General features: G+C 41.6%; 1 protein-coding gene across 4 annotated transcripts in view; it reads left to right on the top strand.

The window, feature by feature from the left end:
* Window positions 1-448: 448 nt before the first annotated feature.
* PXYLP1 (2-phosphoxylose phosphatase 1) overlaps window positions 449-15,997 on the top strand; it is a 63,070-nt gene continuing 47,521 nt past the window's right edge. For 2 of the 4 annotated variants that reach the window (XM_084529111.1, XM_084529108.1), the window contains exons 1-2: window positions 449-515; window positions 830-1,062. The gene's annotated coding sequence lies outside the window, so the exon portion shown is untranslated. Of the gene's footprint in view, window positions 516-735; window positions 786-829; window positions 1,063-9,686; window positions 9,759-15,997 lie in introns of those variants that run through there. The other 2 variants (XM_084529110.1, XM_084529109.1) reach the window with 2 other exon arrangements.

Raw genomic sequence — 15,997 nt, 5'->3', positions numbered from 1 at the left:
TTCCAGAGGTTCATACAGGAAGGAAATGTGTTAGGGCCATGAGGCCACTAGCAGACCTTAATGATCCTGACCAGCCTCACCTTGTGTCCCCACCCAAGCATAAGACCTGCCTCCTTAGCATGAGGGTTTGAGCTGTTATTCAGTCCTGGTCCCCATGTCTGGCTCTGTGCTTCTTCTATTGCTCAGGTACTCTGGGGATGCCCCTGGCTGTTACTGCTTCCTGCCCAGCAGCAGGCACCTGCAGTTTAGCAGCAGTATGAATAGGGCATGCACCAAATAAAGCTGTCAGCATCAGAGGTACCTGACTCTAGCATTTTAAAAGTGTAGGGTAAGTTTGATATTTCTATAGCTTTAAATCTTCAGTAACTCTACTGAAGGTAGTGGAACTAACCCCTCACCCCCTCCCCACTTATCAGATCTAATACGCGCTACCAAATCATATTTTCAGAGGGCCCCTCTTCATAATTTCACAGACATTGAGAACTGCCTGCATGGTGCAGATCACTCTGGTCTAAGTAAGTAAGCTTATTGTGATCTAGAAATTCTTTGCTAGAAGTTCATGCACCTATGTGCATGGTTATTTTCAGCTGTTATTTATTTCACACTTTCTGTTCTGTTTCAATTATATTATCAAAACCTGATTCTGATGGAGCTCTGGCTTCAATTACTGATGCTTCAGCTGTGTATTATCTGAGAACTGTATGCAGAAAAGCAAAATACTCCGGTCCCTAGGGGGGAAAAAGGCAAAGGAAGGATTAGAAACTAATTGGCTAAAGAGTCTGTAGGTAAGGAAGAGAATGTTTTTGTGTGTGTTTTGTTTTCTTTCCAGAGTGTACCAGGTGAAGATCTGTAAGAACAGGAGTTGCTTGAATGACCTGAAAGGAATGAGGCAGCGTTGCAATTGCAATTTCCTTACCTAGATCACAGAATACAGTCTTTTGCCTGTTTATCATTGTTCACATCGGGGGCTGTGTAACCTGTAATCCAGGTTGATTCAAATGCTAAAATACAGCGTTTCTTCATCCGAAAGCAAGTTCTCCTAGGGCTGGAGCTACTCTTGAGGTTAGTACTGGTTTTGTTCACTTGGCAGACTTAAACTAGTGAGGAGAAAATGAATACTTGAAATACTCGTGCTATATGCAAATAGAAATGGGGAAGCCTAGCTTAGCCATGCTGACTGTTTTTCCTCTGCTGCTCAGAGACAACACCACACAAGTCACTCACTTCCTCTATTCTGTCCAATTTCTTATTTACTCCTACAACACTGGGGGAAGTGTCTTCTATGCATTAATAGCAAAGGAGACTCTAGCATAAACGTGCATGATCTGTCTGTAGAATTGAGCCCTAAAAATGAGGTGTATTTGTGACATGAATGTTAAATACAGTTAGAAATAAATTATATTGAAGCAACTGGCTTTATATCTGCTTAGTGCATTACTATTCCTGCCTTAGAGCAACTGTATGTGTTCCTACTGAAAGCTCATATGACACAGTAGTATGTGCATATATTTGTGTGGGAGAAGCCTTCTGCTGATTCAAAATATATCAGTCAGTGTTAATTTTAAGATGCAAGGATTAACAGTTTGGAAAGGTGGGCCTTACAGTCCCGTTTATCTTTACTTAAACAAGGAGACAGGTCCAGCCTATACATGTCTTCCTTGCATTCTCAGCCAATTGATTTGTTCACAGAAATATGAAGATAAACTACTCAATTCTCAAAATTATTAGGTTCATATTTAATGTAACACTGTCTTAATATTTTTATTTGTGAGTTGTTTCAACTATACCCATCCCTATTAGCTGAATTTTTATGTATATTCTTTCCTGATGGAGCACCAGGTCAGTATGGCAAGCGCAGCTTTACCTGCTGGCTTTAAAGCAGACCGGTGTTACTGGTTACGGACTGAGGACACTGATGCATCCTGTTAGGTAGGAATTTTTTGCCTCCATGGTGAAAAAGAGTACAGTATGAATAATATTTGTATGTCATGATGAGCTTGTGTATGTCTATCCATTCCATGGCATTTCCTTTTTTTTTTTTTTTTTTCCTGGTTAAAAAAACATGGCAATATGGGACATAAATATTTACTATTTGTTCACTCCTGGGGTTGGTTTGAACAAGAAAATGACTTGGCACAGCCATTCCTTCTCACCTCTGGGTGGGGCCCCTCATGAGCAGATGTGAATCCTATGAGTGAATAGGGTAATAGGGAAGTTGATAATGATAATTTCAATACAGAGGGCTTTTTTTTTTTTTCTTTTTTTCCCTGGGTGGACTTCCCCAATTAGACTTTTAAAGTTGGCAATTTCCCTGTGAACTAAATGCAACGAAGAAGTAACATAATATGCTTAAAATTCACCTAGCTTTGTGGATTAATTCTTTAGTTCTGCCTACCAGAAGTGTCAGAAATCTTTACCAGCAAGGTATTTGGGAGTTCCTCAGGCATGGGAAAGCACTCAGATACTTAAAAACAGTTTTGCTGGCATCTGGTCCCAACTCACCCAGCAGCAGAAAGCTAAAAGCTGTCACTCTGAATAACTTTACTGCTCACCACTTTGGCAAGTCGAGTCTGAATTTAACTAAAATCACATCTTGCAGCAGGAATATTTATGAACCAGGAAACCCTCCCGTGAGTGTGTAAGGGCAATTTCACATATATTCCCCTCCCAGCCCTTCCTTCTATCTCCATGTAAACAGCGTGTGGATGCGGCCACCCTGGTTGCCTAGGAAGCCGATGGCTGCTCCTAGGGGATCTGTTTAAAATTCCAATCCAGATTCTAGTCAGGTTTGTGAGACCCTGGGAATGGAGCTCTTGAAGTGGTGTGTGCTTGCATTTTTTTTTTTTATTTATTTTTTTTTCTTCCCTTCTCGTGTTCCCCCCCCCACCCCCAGCCTCCAGCTCCTCTGGACTGAGAGAAGGCAGCTGTGCTGCTTTGCTAGACAGAGCAGCTGGACTTGGTTACCCACAGAACCAATTAAGTGCTGTAATAATGGCTTGCCTTATTCCAGAGAGACAGAAAGAGCTGTTTGGGATCAGAAATGACACTGGAGAGTAGTTGTGTATGTATGCAGTTATTTTAAGGGTTGTTTCTTGAGGCCTTTGCTTTATCTATGCACCTGCTGCCTTTTTGGGCATTTGTAGTTTCATCTGAGCTGTTTGAAATGCAAATAAAACCAATGATACATATTCAGATGATCTGAGACCTGTGTTCTGGAGGACTATTCTAAGCTCTTTCTTTTCAGAAGCTAATCCTGGTGGAAAATTACCAAATGGAGCTTTAAATAGGTGAAATGATGAGCCAACCAAATAGCAGATGTACCAGAATGGCAGAGGTGGGTGCTGTCTCTGAGGCTGCTTCTGTCTCACAGCCCTACATTGCTGGTTACTAATCCACGAGGCAGAGCAGGGTGATTTAAGAGCAAAGGTTCTTAACATTTAATTTTGCTTTAAAGCTGTTCTGCAAGAAGTTGTCTGTCAAGTCTCATGGGATATTCAAATTTAAGATAGGTATTCAGAATAACACTTTTTCATCAAAAGAAAAACTGGTTATCATTGTAATCAATACTCTTTAATGAGATTTTAGATTATAGCAAAAACTAGAGTTTGTGTCACTTGTTTTTGCTCTCAGATGAGTGTAAGCTCTTATTTAAAACTACTTCAAAATGAATTATGATTGGGAGCTCTTTGATCTGAACTGATGTATGATGTGCCATAAGATATTATGCCAAAAACAAACAAACAAAAACCACCGAAAACCCAACAACAAAAAAGTCATTTTAGGTTTCTTTCTAGTGGCACTGAGTGAAACGAGATGTCATTCTCATGCTGTGTCTTTTGCTAACGTGTCAATGCTGAAACAATTTGGCTACAAAGAAGATTGCCGAACGTCTGCAAAGTGGAAACAGGTGTTTTGTTTTGGGAGGAGAAATCAGCAATGCATAATGCGTGTGTTTTCTTAATGTACTTACAGTCTATTTATATTGTGCACATTCTTCCATGAGTGTGGTCCCATGAGAACTTCCTCTTTTAAGAAGTTCAGCCCCACATACAAGTTGTGGTTTCTGCTGCTTGCAGAATTTTCTCCATAAAGAAATGTCAAGAAACTTTTTTCTTCAAAATATGACACCATGTTTTCACACTTAGCAAAAGCACAATTGGGATATGATGTGCAATATTGCCGTTTGGTGATAATTGAGCACCAAAACTATCTCTGGTAGGTAGCTGACTGTATTGTTGTCAAGACTTGATTAAATGGTCAATGTTACTTTGACACGCCCTGACAACCTCTTGTGACCACATAGGGTCCTACTGAGATAAGATGCAAACCTGCTGGGACAAAATGCTTATATTTTAATCCCATGATTGGTACGTGCACAGCTGCATGGCAGTGGGGAATAGAAAAGGAAGGAAGAGTAATGTAATGGGCCAAAATAACTGTTGAAGTTGTATTTGTTCAGAGGTCCTGATCTGTTTTTGAAAATCCTGCAACTAAGTCATCTAGACTAAATCCACTTAGTCATTTGCTAGTATATATTATGTATATGTTGATACTCCAGGAGGTTAGAGCCATGTGCAAACAGCAGACTTCCATTCACTCTGAAAAATAATAAAAAATGCTTTCGTTATGATGCTATCCAGAGGAAAGGAGAATATTGTCAAGTACAGCCAGATAAGGAATCTTCTGCTGTGTCTGTTTAACACCACCTAGAAAAGATGTAGAATTTGTAATTATTATTTGAGGTTTAGTCAACCAGTTAAAGACTAGAAGAAAGAATAATGCAATGCATGGTAATATTCCTAGTATGTACTGTAATTTCTGATTGCTTGATTACTGCTGAAACTGATGAGGCTGAGTGTGATGTTTTTATCAGGAAGTTAAGCCTGAGAGTAAGAGATGAAAACATTACATTTAACATGAGCACAATATACTGCCAAACGGCATGTTTGATTCCTGAATCGAGTGACCCCCTGCAGAGATAATTTACATGCTGTAAAGCCATATATGTAGAAATGCTGAGGAATAAGATAATAGGCAGTCTCTAAAGAAAACCAAAGCTGCTGTAATGCAATAGAGCAGTTACAGAAATGTGGGTGAGTCACTTTGGCACCGTATCCAGACCAATGGTTACGACATGATTAAAAGATTCCTAAAGATCTGATGAGACAGACTGAGGTAATTTAATGGGTAAGAATGCTGGCATCCCTGGGAGGTTATAGAAATAAAACGTCAAAATATACGTGAGTCATCAAGGCATTCAGAACTGTAAAACCAGGGATAAGTTTGTTCAGGCACGGGGTGGATATGTCATGTGGCGCTTGAAATGATGCAGAAACACGCACAAAGAAACTGAAAAAGATGACATCAGATTTCAGATATGTGGTAGCAAAAAGCAGGCATAAACAACTGTTTTCAAATGGGTTTCTTCCCAGAACTGCCAACAGTTTCTTAAAATACTTAAGAGCAGTAGGAATGAGACACAAGGCATCTCAGTCTGTAATTAGCAAACTGAGAATTGTACTTCCTTAAAGAACTGGGTATTGTCAGAAGCGACCTTTTGCTAGATGGAGAGTAAGAACTTTGTAAAGTATTCAGGAATGTAGCTGAGAAATGCAGCCACAGCCATAGTCAAACAATGGAACTGAAGGAAAGATTCAGACTGCTGAAACTCTTGTGTTTGTTCATTTTATTTTTTTTTTTTTGAAGTCTAGAGCCTCGAACTACTACAGTGCAGAAGTTGAATTGAAATACCCTATTCAAATATTACTTCAGATAAAATATTCTCTCACAGTTCAAATGTACTGTAGCTTAGAAGTGGCAGAAACCCTCTTTTATGAGCAAAACTGACTGTAAACTTGTCTGTGGAGCGGAGGCATGCCTCTCTCTCTTCCCACTCACCTGCACTTCGGTGCTGTCAGGATGTGAGACCAAAACTGAAGTTTTAATACACTCTGCCTCTGGTAGATGTTACTGGCTGAATTCAGTCCTAGCAGATCTCTAGGTGAAGGTACCTTATGAAACATTATGGTAGGGGGCACAAACACAGGACACAAACTGAACTCCTGTTACAATCACATGAATGTGAAAAGCAATAGCATGCCAGCAGTGTCTAGATGGGAAGAATGGGGATAGCTGTAGCAGGGAGGATTCTGGTTCCAAGAAGGAATGAAAGCTTTCTTGTTTGTTTGTTTGTTTGTTTGTTTTTTTTTAAAGATTCTATCCCAACAAATTTAATATATGAATGGTAATTTAATGATAGGTCAGAAATGCCCAGGGATGAATGAAGGCAGAGGTGATTAATGGTCTAAAAAAAAAAAAAAAAAAAAAGGCAAAACAACAAAACCAAACACAAGCTATAAAGTTCATAATCCTGTAAGACTTAAAGTATTTTGCTTTGAAACTTGTTGCTAGAACAACCAATGTTGGCATGTGAGGGACATTTTTTCTCCATTTCTTTCTTTCTTAGTTTACCTGGTTTCTGTATTAGAAATAAATACTGGATATTTATAAGCTTCATGTCAGGTTTCTTGCTAATCATTATCAAGGGGCACCACTAAACTGTGCCTGCATCGCAGACCTAAAGTGAGTGACACACAGAATGAAAGTTTAGGACAAGTACAATTGCTTGAGTGATTTCTAAGAACAAGCCAACTTCCTGTTTGTGATTTTAATTAGATCAGTGCCATGAATCAGTCATTTCTCATTAAACTTTGTTATTTAATTTGCAGTGTTCTTTGCATCATGCTAGGAAACCTAAAACACAAATCTTCGATGTGAGGTACATCAGAAAAAGTTTCCAATCTGGTATGCTTTAAACACGCAGTTACAGTAAAATGATTCTGAGATGAGTATCACTTACGCTTTCCTTTTAAAATAGCATGAAATTCAGTGTTGCACTTTTAAAATGTCATTTATTTATATACTGCTAAAATTCGAGTGTACTGTGATCACCCTGTCTTAACGTGCTAAAATGTTATCTACAGAGGTATATTTCCTAAGGACAGCTAAGATGATGAAGCTATAGGGACAGATTTCAAGCTGAGATGCAGCTATTAGTTTTCTCTTCATCTCTTCTTTTGGATATCCACTGAAAATCAGCACTGTAATACAAAAAGTTTACTGGCGTAGCAATCCTCATGCTTATCTCCTCTTCTGAAACCCTTGCTAGAAGACTGAAGAGGTATTTTTCAACAGAGTTCTTTGTGAATTCCATCTTGGGAAGAGGCTGGAAACACCTGTAATCGGTGTAAAAAAGCCTGATAATCCTATTTGGGGTGGGTGGGGAAGGGGTGCTTTTTTTAACCTCTCAACAGACTTCCTTTTAATTTTTGTATGCATTGCTAAATTCTTTATATGCAGTAGATTGTTCGCAATTGTATTTGTATCTGTGGAAAAGGGGTCTGTTTTCCCATGCCTGTTTCTAATCCTTGTCTCTGGTGGTAACATGGACAAAAAGAGAAGCTCATGAAATAGAGAATAAGGGGACATGGGCCATAGGCAAACAAAATAGTTGGAATATACTTAATCCTGCAGTATTTTAGGAACATTAGGATCAGGAGCTTTAAAATTTAAGTAAACCATAAAATTAGTACTGTCCCCTTAGATGATGGGACTGCATTTCACTGTGACCTATCCTCTGTAATTCAGGCTGTCAATTTACCTCTTGGGGTTGAGGTCAGAGAGTGCCACTGCCATGTTTTGACCACACACAGTCGTGGATGTTAGTGAGCTCGCAGTTTGTGTCCATACATGCTCACAGCTGCAGTTTGGTTAATGCACCTTTTTTTTTGTTTGTTTGTTAGTTAATTCATAGTTAATTCACTCTACTGTAAGGGTGCCTTAAGATATTTGCAAAAGAGCAAATTCTGATGATACGAAATACTATTTGCACTATTCGAAGATATGGATTTATAATAGTATGTATAGAGAAAGTAGATCCAGTAGACCAGAATACCAGGTGAAGTGATACAGCAGGACTGTGCATAACTCCAAGCCTACTCCAAAGATAGCAGTCGCAGTTGCTCTGTCCTGTGAGTATTCAATTCCTCCTCTACTTTAATCCTCATAAAATCCACGTGTACGACATTTCTGCAGAGAAACTTTCAAGATATTAGCAACTTTGAGTACATATAGTCTTTTATATAATAAATAATATTAAATTAAAACATAATATCTGGCAAAGTTAATTTATTTTGTATATATAGACAACTGTATTCTTCAAAGCAAAAATGTTCTGTGAAGAAAATGAAATCCTTTTGTCGCAAGGAAAACAGATTGACAGTTTCTAGATTTCAAATCCTTTGTGAATTGCACTTTGTTCTGGGTGGTGGTGGAAATACATGTACAACTGTAGGGGCAAGCATTTGCTGTCATCATAAATCATTGTTTCCATATGGAGATGATTTTTCTGTAAAGCATGTACTCTGCTTTCTGGGTAAAGAAGGCCAAATTTCTTTGTGGTAATATTGGGCATTTCGCAATCCTGCAATGCCCTACAGTGATATAGTGAATGGTAGTTGGAAATCTTACTGCTCTGCAGCTAGGGTCCCATGATTTCTCTTCTTCTCCTCCGTGAAACAGTTTTGTTCAGATTGTTGGCACTTATTTTATTCAAAAAAAAAAAAAAAAAAAAAAAGCCATGATGATGGATTAGCTCTAAACTGGTGTGATGCTGCTGGCTGGAAAGAACGGCAGCTTCTGTGTATGTGCTGAGCAGCTGCTGGTTAGCAGGCCACTGCCGTGCTGCTGCATGGCTCTGCGTATGGTTTATAAAGGGTGGCAGGAGGGAAAGGCTCGGGTCTTGTGGCCGTCCAGCTGCAGGTCAGTTTCTGCAATGCTGTGCAATCTGTTGGTCAAAACTCCCTGAATTCCTATGTCCTTTCCTAGAAAGCAGGAGGGTGGAGAACCTCTGCGCACAGCCAGCTGCAGTCACACCAGTGGCAGATGTACCAGTCCAGCTGGAAAAAACACGCCCGGTCTCCTTGGTAGGCACGTTGGCCGTAGGTGCACGGTGTCAAAGAGCAAATCTGGCACGGTGCCTGTGTGGACAGGGCTGTGACCACAGGTCGCTGTGACCCAGGAGTGGAGGGCAGGCGGGTAAGCGGTGGGAAGCTGGCGGTGGTACTGGGGGCACTGGGCAGCGTGTGGCCCTCCTGCTCGCCATGGCATACAACAAAAACCCACAGCAACGTGGTTCTGCGTGTATGTGTCAGGGGGAGCATGAAGGGGCTTGGGGCACTCCCTGCATCTCTACCATGCGTTTCAGAATCTGTGGTAGGGACGGATGAAAAATCGGTGTATTGGAAAGGCGCTCAGCCTGTAGGACTACATGAGCACCCCTCCTGGCGGACAATCCGCGTCGGGGAGGGGGAAAGCCTGATGAGCCGGGAGCTGCCTTCGCTGGCAGTGAGCACCGGGTGAGTTCCGAGGAGCCTTCCCTCGCTCTCCCTCGTCCACCTCCTCACTGCCGGCCACACGGCTCCCCGCCGGCAGCAGCCATTTCGCCGCCTGCCTCGGGCCCGGCCGGGGGCGCCCCTCAGCGCCGGGCCTGGCGGAGCGGGGAGGGCCGGGCCGGGGGAGGGCCGGGGGCAGCCCCGCGGAGGGCGGTGCTCGGCGGAGCCGGGGCGCGGGGCGGGCTGCACAGCCCCAGCCCCAGCCCCAGCCCCAGCCGTGGCGTGGCGGCGGGCAGCGGACCCGGCCCCGGGACGAGGACGAGGACGAGGAGGAGGAGGAGGAAGAGGAGGCGGCAGCGCGGGCAGGTCAGGGGGAGGCTGCGGGACGGGGGGCCCGGGCGGCTCCGCTTTGCCGGGGAGGGGGCTGAGCAACTTGTGCGGGTTTCTCTCTCTCTCTCTCTTTTTTTTTTTTTTTTTTTCTTTCTTTCTTTCCCACGCTGGTTGTGTTCAGCGTGCTCGGCAGCGAGCCTTGCCCTCGGACGTGCCTTAGCCCCAGCACGGCTGCTCCCGGGGGCAGCCCCCAGCCCCGGGGCACGGGCGGGCTCCGCGTGTTGTGCTCCCACACCGGGGGCTCCTCGGCCCTCGCGCTAAAAAAAAACATGTCTGTGAAAGTGTTTAGTCGAAAATGATAGAAAGTAAGTGGCTCAGCGGCGTGTGCTGTAATCCCGTGACCTGAATTGCTGGCCCGGTTGCTCCAGGTAAGGGCTGGGGCAGGGCAGGAGGCTGTGAGCGCTGCCCCGCTCACACTCGGTTGTGTCTGGCGCTGGGGCCTGCGGTGAGCATCTCATCGCCCTCAGCCCCGACATCTGCTGTGCTGCACGTTCCGCAAATACCTGTCTGTGTTCATGAAGAAACTCCGGAGTAAGAGGATCTGTCCCTGACTAACTGCAAAAGCTGTCACATACAATAAGTTATTGTGCCAGTATTACGATAATAATGGGATATTAAACCAACGCGTTTTGGCAATAAGTCGCTGTAATGCTTATGCCCTGTTTTGACATCTGTAGACGGAGGATTTGCTCAGGCAGACTTTGTAGTGGGAGGGTGTGAGTGGGATGAAAGCAAAGCTGCTTAATTTTAATCTTCTCAGAAAGGTAACTAAAAGTAGCGCGCGCAGTTAAAGCACATATGTTCCTCTCACTAGTGGCTTTTAATTGTAGTCTTTTAAATATTTTATGTAAACTTAGCAGTGCTGAAACATGAATTTTTATAAGATTCACTATGCACTAAAACAGCTCCCCCTGTTCAGCAGGAGCCTGCTCTTGTGAGGGGCTGACAGCGGTGGCCGTAGGGACCTTTGTGCAGTGGTCTCCAGCCTGCTTAGACTTTTTGCACTTAGTTACGTTGTTTCAGTTTTGTAGTTATGACCTCGCCTTTCAGTAACCACATTCTTATTTCTATCATGCTCTTATTAGCTTGAAAAGTGGGCATCTTGGAATGAGCGAACACACAACCAGTGCTTCAAGGTGTGCAAGATTACTGACTCCCGTGAAGTTTGCTTTCTCCAGTGGCTTTGCACTAGGGGCTGTGTTCTTGCTACTTCTCCCTCGTGACCTCCTTAGACAAAGGAAACCATGAGCATCCTGTGAAATTTCTAATGTAGGTCTTTGTTCCTTCTCATAACCTCGTATGAGAGCTATGAAATTAGGTTGACTTCTTTGGGATGCTTTTCTTGCTGAAGTTGCAGATTTTGTTGTTGTTCTTAAAAGGCCTTTTTTAATTTATAAAATGCTTGTATCTTAAGTGTATCTGCATTTTATTGCTCAGTAGATGAATGACAGATTCATGTAGTACTAAGAGTGGCTTATATCTGGATTTATGTTCAGGTCTGGTTGCATATTCTCTTCCTCTTCCCAAGGTTTTTATTCTAATACAAAAAACACTTGCAGTTAGCATGCAAGAAACCTCCACTGTGAGATGCATGTTGCTGACAAACATGCATCACACAAGTATAGGAATGAAATGCTAAGCCACCTACTAACATGTGCTTCATGATTTAGGTATGATTTGACTTAGGGTTTATGTCAGATGCTACAGAGGAGGTGGTGGTGCTTTGGTTGTTCAAAAGGGTCAGGAGGAGCCTGGAAGCTCAGCTGTGTTGGCAGGGTCTTGACCAGCACAGAGAAGTGCTGCAAGACAGCAGCATTGAAGGTGAGGAAGGATTTGTTTAAAGAGGATGTCAGTGGTTCAGTGGGGTTTGTTTCAAAACTGTTTAGGCAGGAGGTTAGATTGGAACAGTGTTTGAGTGTAGCTGTAGTCTTGACTCGCTGTGAGAAGAGTCAGTAAGCGAGCAGTGCATTGATTCGTGCTTAGAAGGTTGTATTTAGAAATAAGCTAGCTTGAGTTTGAAAATAAAAGCTTAAATTGTGTTGAAAAATGAGAAGGAATGACAAATGCCTGGGAGGAGGCTAGAAAAGTAAATTCCATACAGGATTTCTACTTGCATGATTTTTAGGTTTGTGGTAATTTAACTGGAATTGTACTAAAATAATGTTGTACAAAGATTGTGCTGTAAAACACACTTTGTCTTTTGAAATGATTTTCAGAACGCCTTCTATGATAAATGCAGACTCTAGTATGGTATAAATTGCACAGAAGTATAAATATAAATGGAAACAGTTGATTGTAAAGCTCCGTATTGGATGATGATGGCTGAAGGTTTATGTCGAACTTTCCAGAAAGATATCAGAAATGTGATGCAGACTGTGACATGCTTCATGTTCTGTTAAATTCAGGCTGTGCTTTGATGAAATCTGAATGGAGTCCCCTTAAGCAAGCGTTTGGTTTTGTAAATCATTCAGGGCAGGAAGTTTTTAATTTTTTAACAATAAAATTTCCTACTGAAAGATATATATGGGTTTTATATCTGTACGGGAACATGTGAGCTTTGACCACATAGCTTGCTTTGTGGCATTGGGTGTATTTTAGCATTCAAATTAAATGCACTTGTTTGTCTGGAAGGTACTGGGGGGGTCTCTGGTTACAGCTGGGTGAGATTTTCTCATTGAAGAAACAGAGTGGGAAAGGGTGCTGTTAGAATCACCATTTCTGTATGATTTTTTTTTTTTTTTTAATCAGATAACGTCATTTTTAGTGTTCCCAGTCAATGCCTGAGTCATAAAATGTAATGATTGGTCGTGAAGAGCCAAAAAAAAAAAAAAAGCATTGTTGTATTGTGCAGTGCTATAATGAAATAGGAGCCTTCGTCAGGAGGGCTACAAAGGTGGGTGATAAATGTGTGATTATCACTGAATGGTGCTGATGGTAGGGAACAGTTTCAGAGCAAGATTGACAGGCTGCTTCGTATTGATTAAAAAGAGATAAACTGGGCACTGAAAAGCTACAGAATTGGCGTATTTCTTGCACATAACAGATTTTTGGAAGCTGAAATAATTAGGCTTATTTTTTTTCACTGCTTGATAAAGACTTGCTCAGAAATGCTGTTCAGACATAGTGTTCAGTAAGTGTTTTCCAGCTGTTTCATCCATAGTTCTTATGACACCATGAAACTTTTCATGTGACAAGAATGAAGTCAGTTTCCCCCAGAAAGCTGTCAAATGATAAATGTCTTCCGTTGAGGGGAAAAAACAAAACACCATAACTTTGACTCCACGTCCCCTATAAGAAATTCCACACTTATGCAGTGGAATAAACTGTACTGTTTTCGTTGGTTGATACTCTGAAGTGATTTTAAAAAAAGAGATCCTGTGAATATCATGTGTATTATGTTGTCAAAGGTTACTTTAAAAGGACAAGCAATATTGACACTCTACCTCTCCATATTTTTTTATGCTTTGTTAATCTTCCTCACATTTCTGGCTGTTGTGCTGACTAGCTAATTGCTCTGGAGGTAGCGCAGGCAAGCATTTCTGCCTGTGAAGACTTTGGGTTACCTTCGTGAGAAGCTTCTGATGGGCCAATACATTCTGAAATAAACTTCCTGGAGCTAAGCAACAAAAGTGTTTGCGATCAGACTTCCAAATGAAATGCTGGGACGTAACGTTTAACGCCAGCACTGTTTACCTAAGTCTATTTTTATGTTTCCTTTTGAAGGAATAACCAGCCTGCCCACACCGTTGTGCTCAGGCTGTCTCTAACTGTAAGATGACGTGATCTCAGGGTTAATTTGTGCTGCTGCCATGAGGACTGGGGAAAGAACGGGTGTCCCGTCCCACCTTGCAAAGCAGCACGGCAGCGCTCCCAGGATGATGCCTGCGTTGTTCCTCATTCATCTGCTCAGCACCCAGGCGAGTTGGCAGTTATATGGAGTGTTGTGGGGAAGAAGAGGAGCAGGAAATATTGAGTGTCCACTAATGCATGTCTGATAACCATTCTGGGGTTAGGTTGCAGGAAAATGACTAAATTGCTGAATAAAGTCCTAGTCCTTTTCTGTCAGTATGAGCTGAAACAGACCCAGGTTGAAACCAGGCCCAGTATAAGATCATCTGGAAAGAAAAGAATAAGGAGAGACTTGGGAGCTCGGGTCTTATCCTCAGATCTAACTTGAGCGGCAGGGCAGATATGCAGAGGAAGGTACTTTCCTTCATACAAATATCTCAAATGTGGGGTAGGATGAATCAGACCTGATGTGGCAACATAAACTGCATCCTCCACTTAGGAGCTTCCCAATCTAAATCTCTTATCTGATCTATTTATTCAACCTGACCTCACTGGTTGATTGCAATTAGCATTGAGTGTATCCCCACAATGTTTTCTCTCAAAGTTAGGGCCAGGAAGAGGTTTCTGCAGCAGCTTACAAACCCTGCCAGGGGGAGGTGGGTTCGTGTCCAGAGCGTTTGATGGTTCGTATTGGAAATGCACGCAGAGGGCAGCATTACAGTAGGCAGGAGAGTTGCTCAAACAATTAAAGCTGTGAACGATAAAATATTAACTAAAAAAATAAAATAAAATGGATAACAATTAAAGTATGTTAACTGCTTTGCCTCTGTGTGCTTTTTGGAGCTGTAGGGTTATCTGATCAGCCACTGGCTGTGATCTGTGTCTGATTACGATCTATGCTCATACAATTATGAGCATATGGTATACCACTTTAAAATTAAAAATCATTAAATTCTGGTGCTATTTTTTAAGACTTATTTAATTGTGTATGTTCTGGAATGGTTTTGCTGCCAATTAGGATTCAGTTCTGGCTTGGAGCCATCAAAATCGTAAGGTTTCTTTCAAGTTCTATAATAATGTTGAAAAAGAGTTGCTCGGTTTCCTTTAAGGAAGCACAAGCACTTCCTTTGTTTTTGTTTTTACTTTCCCTGCAGTTCAGCAAAGCAGAAGTGCGTGACCTATTGCTGGATGGGAAAAGGAATAGGCATGTGGTGATACTGCTGAGGAGGTTGTCTAAGAGTTGGGCTTATGACAGGTTTTCTGAGGTATTAAAATTTTGTTAAGTGGTAGGACAGTGACTTAGTTTCCAAGCAAAAAGAGCTAGTCAAGGCCAGGTCAAAGCATGTATAGAGAAGTTTGCCTGAATGGAAGGATCTCTCCAACTAAGGTTTTAAACGGGTCAAAGAAAAACAAAAAGTCAAGGACACCTCATCCTGGAAATATTTCATGCTCTCATATATTTGCTTTTGAAACAAGGAAACGGAATGAGACCTAATGGAAAACCAAAGTGAGGAAACTCAATGGTTCCTGAAAGGAATGTGCAAATGAGAGAAGAGATGTTAAGCTAGCAGGGGAATTGATGTAGTGTTTTAATTACTGATGATTTGGGTGAGCTATCAAGTCTGATTTGTAAAAGGAGGAATGGTTTATGTTCCAAAGTTATTTAAATACTGTTTAATGCTTTTTCATTTGACAGATTTGGTTTTAAACTGGATTATATAGATAGATTTTTAACACAACAGCGAGGCTTCTCTGATTTGAAAGAAAGTAGCCCATGCTATATATCATGTTCAAAATGTAGCTTAAAATCTGCATCCTAAATGCAAAATCTTATCCATCTTCATGTTATTTGGTGCATTCTGAGCAATGTGGGAGATAGGGGTGGTTTTTCCTTTTGAATGAAGTGATCTTTCTCTGCCATCATTTTGGCAATCAAAAATGTGTAGATTCCTGAGAACTAGGGGCCTTGTGTGTTGTTGTTGTTTGTTTTTTGTTCGGTTGGTTTCTATTATTATTAATCATTTGGACAGGTTTGTAGCTGGCACAGCATAAAAATGGATAGTCCTGATAAGTTGAGGGAAAGAGGGTTTGGGAACAGAATGCAAGAGATTTTGGTTCTTTGAAGTGTTTAGAAAAGAAATGCAGATGGCAGCAGCATGTGTTTGTTTTAATGCCATTAATAGAGAACGTTTTTTTCCTTATGGTTTGATGCAAAGAATATGTTCTGAAAATCTTTTATCTATAGCAGAGAATCAGTCTGCTACAAATATGTTTCTTTATAAAGCCTGTCCTCAAAGCAGTGGTCAAAGGAAGACTAGTGTGGCTTGGAGAATGTGATTTTTTTTTTTATTTTATTTTTTTTACTGGTGTGCAGTTCCTCTGTGTAGCCGGAAAGAAAACAGTGTGTTTTCTGAATGTCTCTGATT

Source organism: Aythya ferina (assembly GCF_964211825.1).
Source record: "Aythya ferina genome assembly, chromosome: 9".
NCBI classification, from domain to species: Eukaryota; Metazoa; Chordata; class Aves; order Anseriformes; family Anatidae; genus Aythya; species Aythya ferina.
This window is presented reverse-complemented; position numbering and strand designations above follow the sequence as displayed.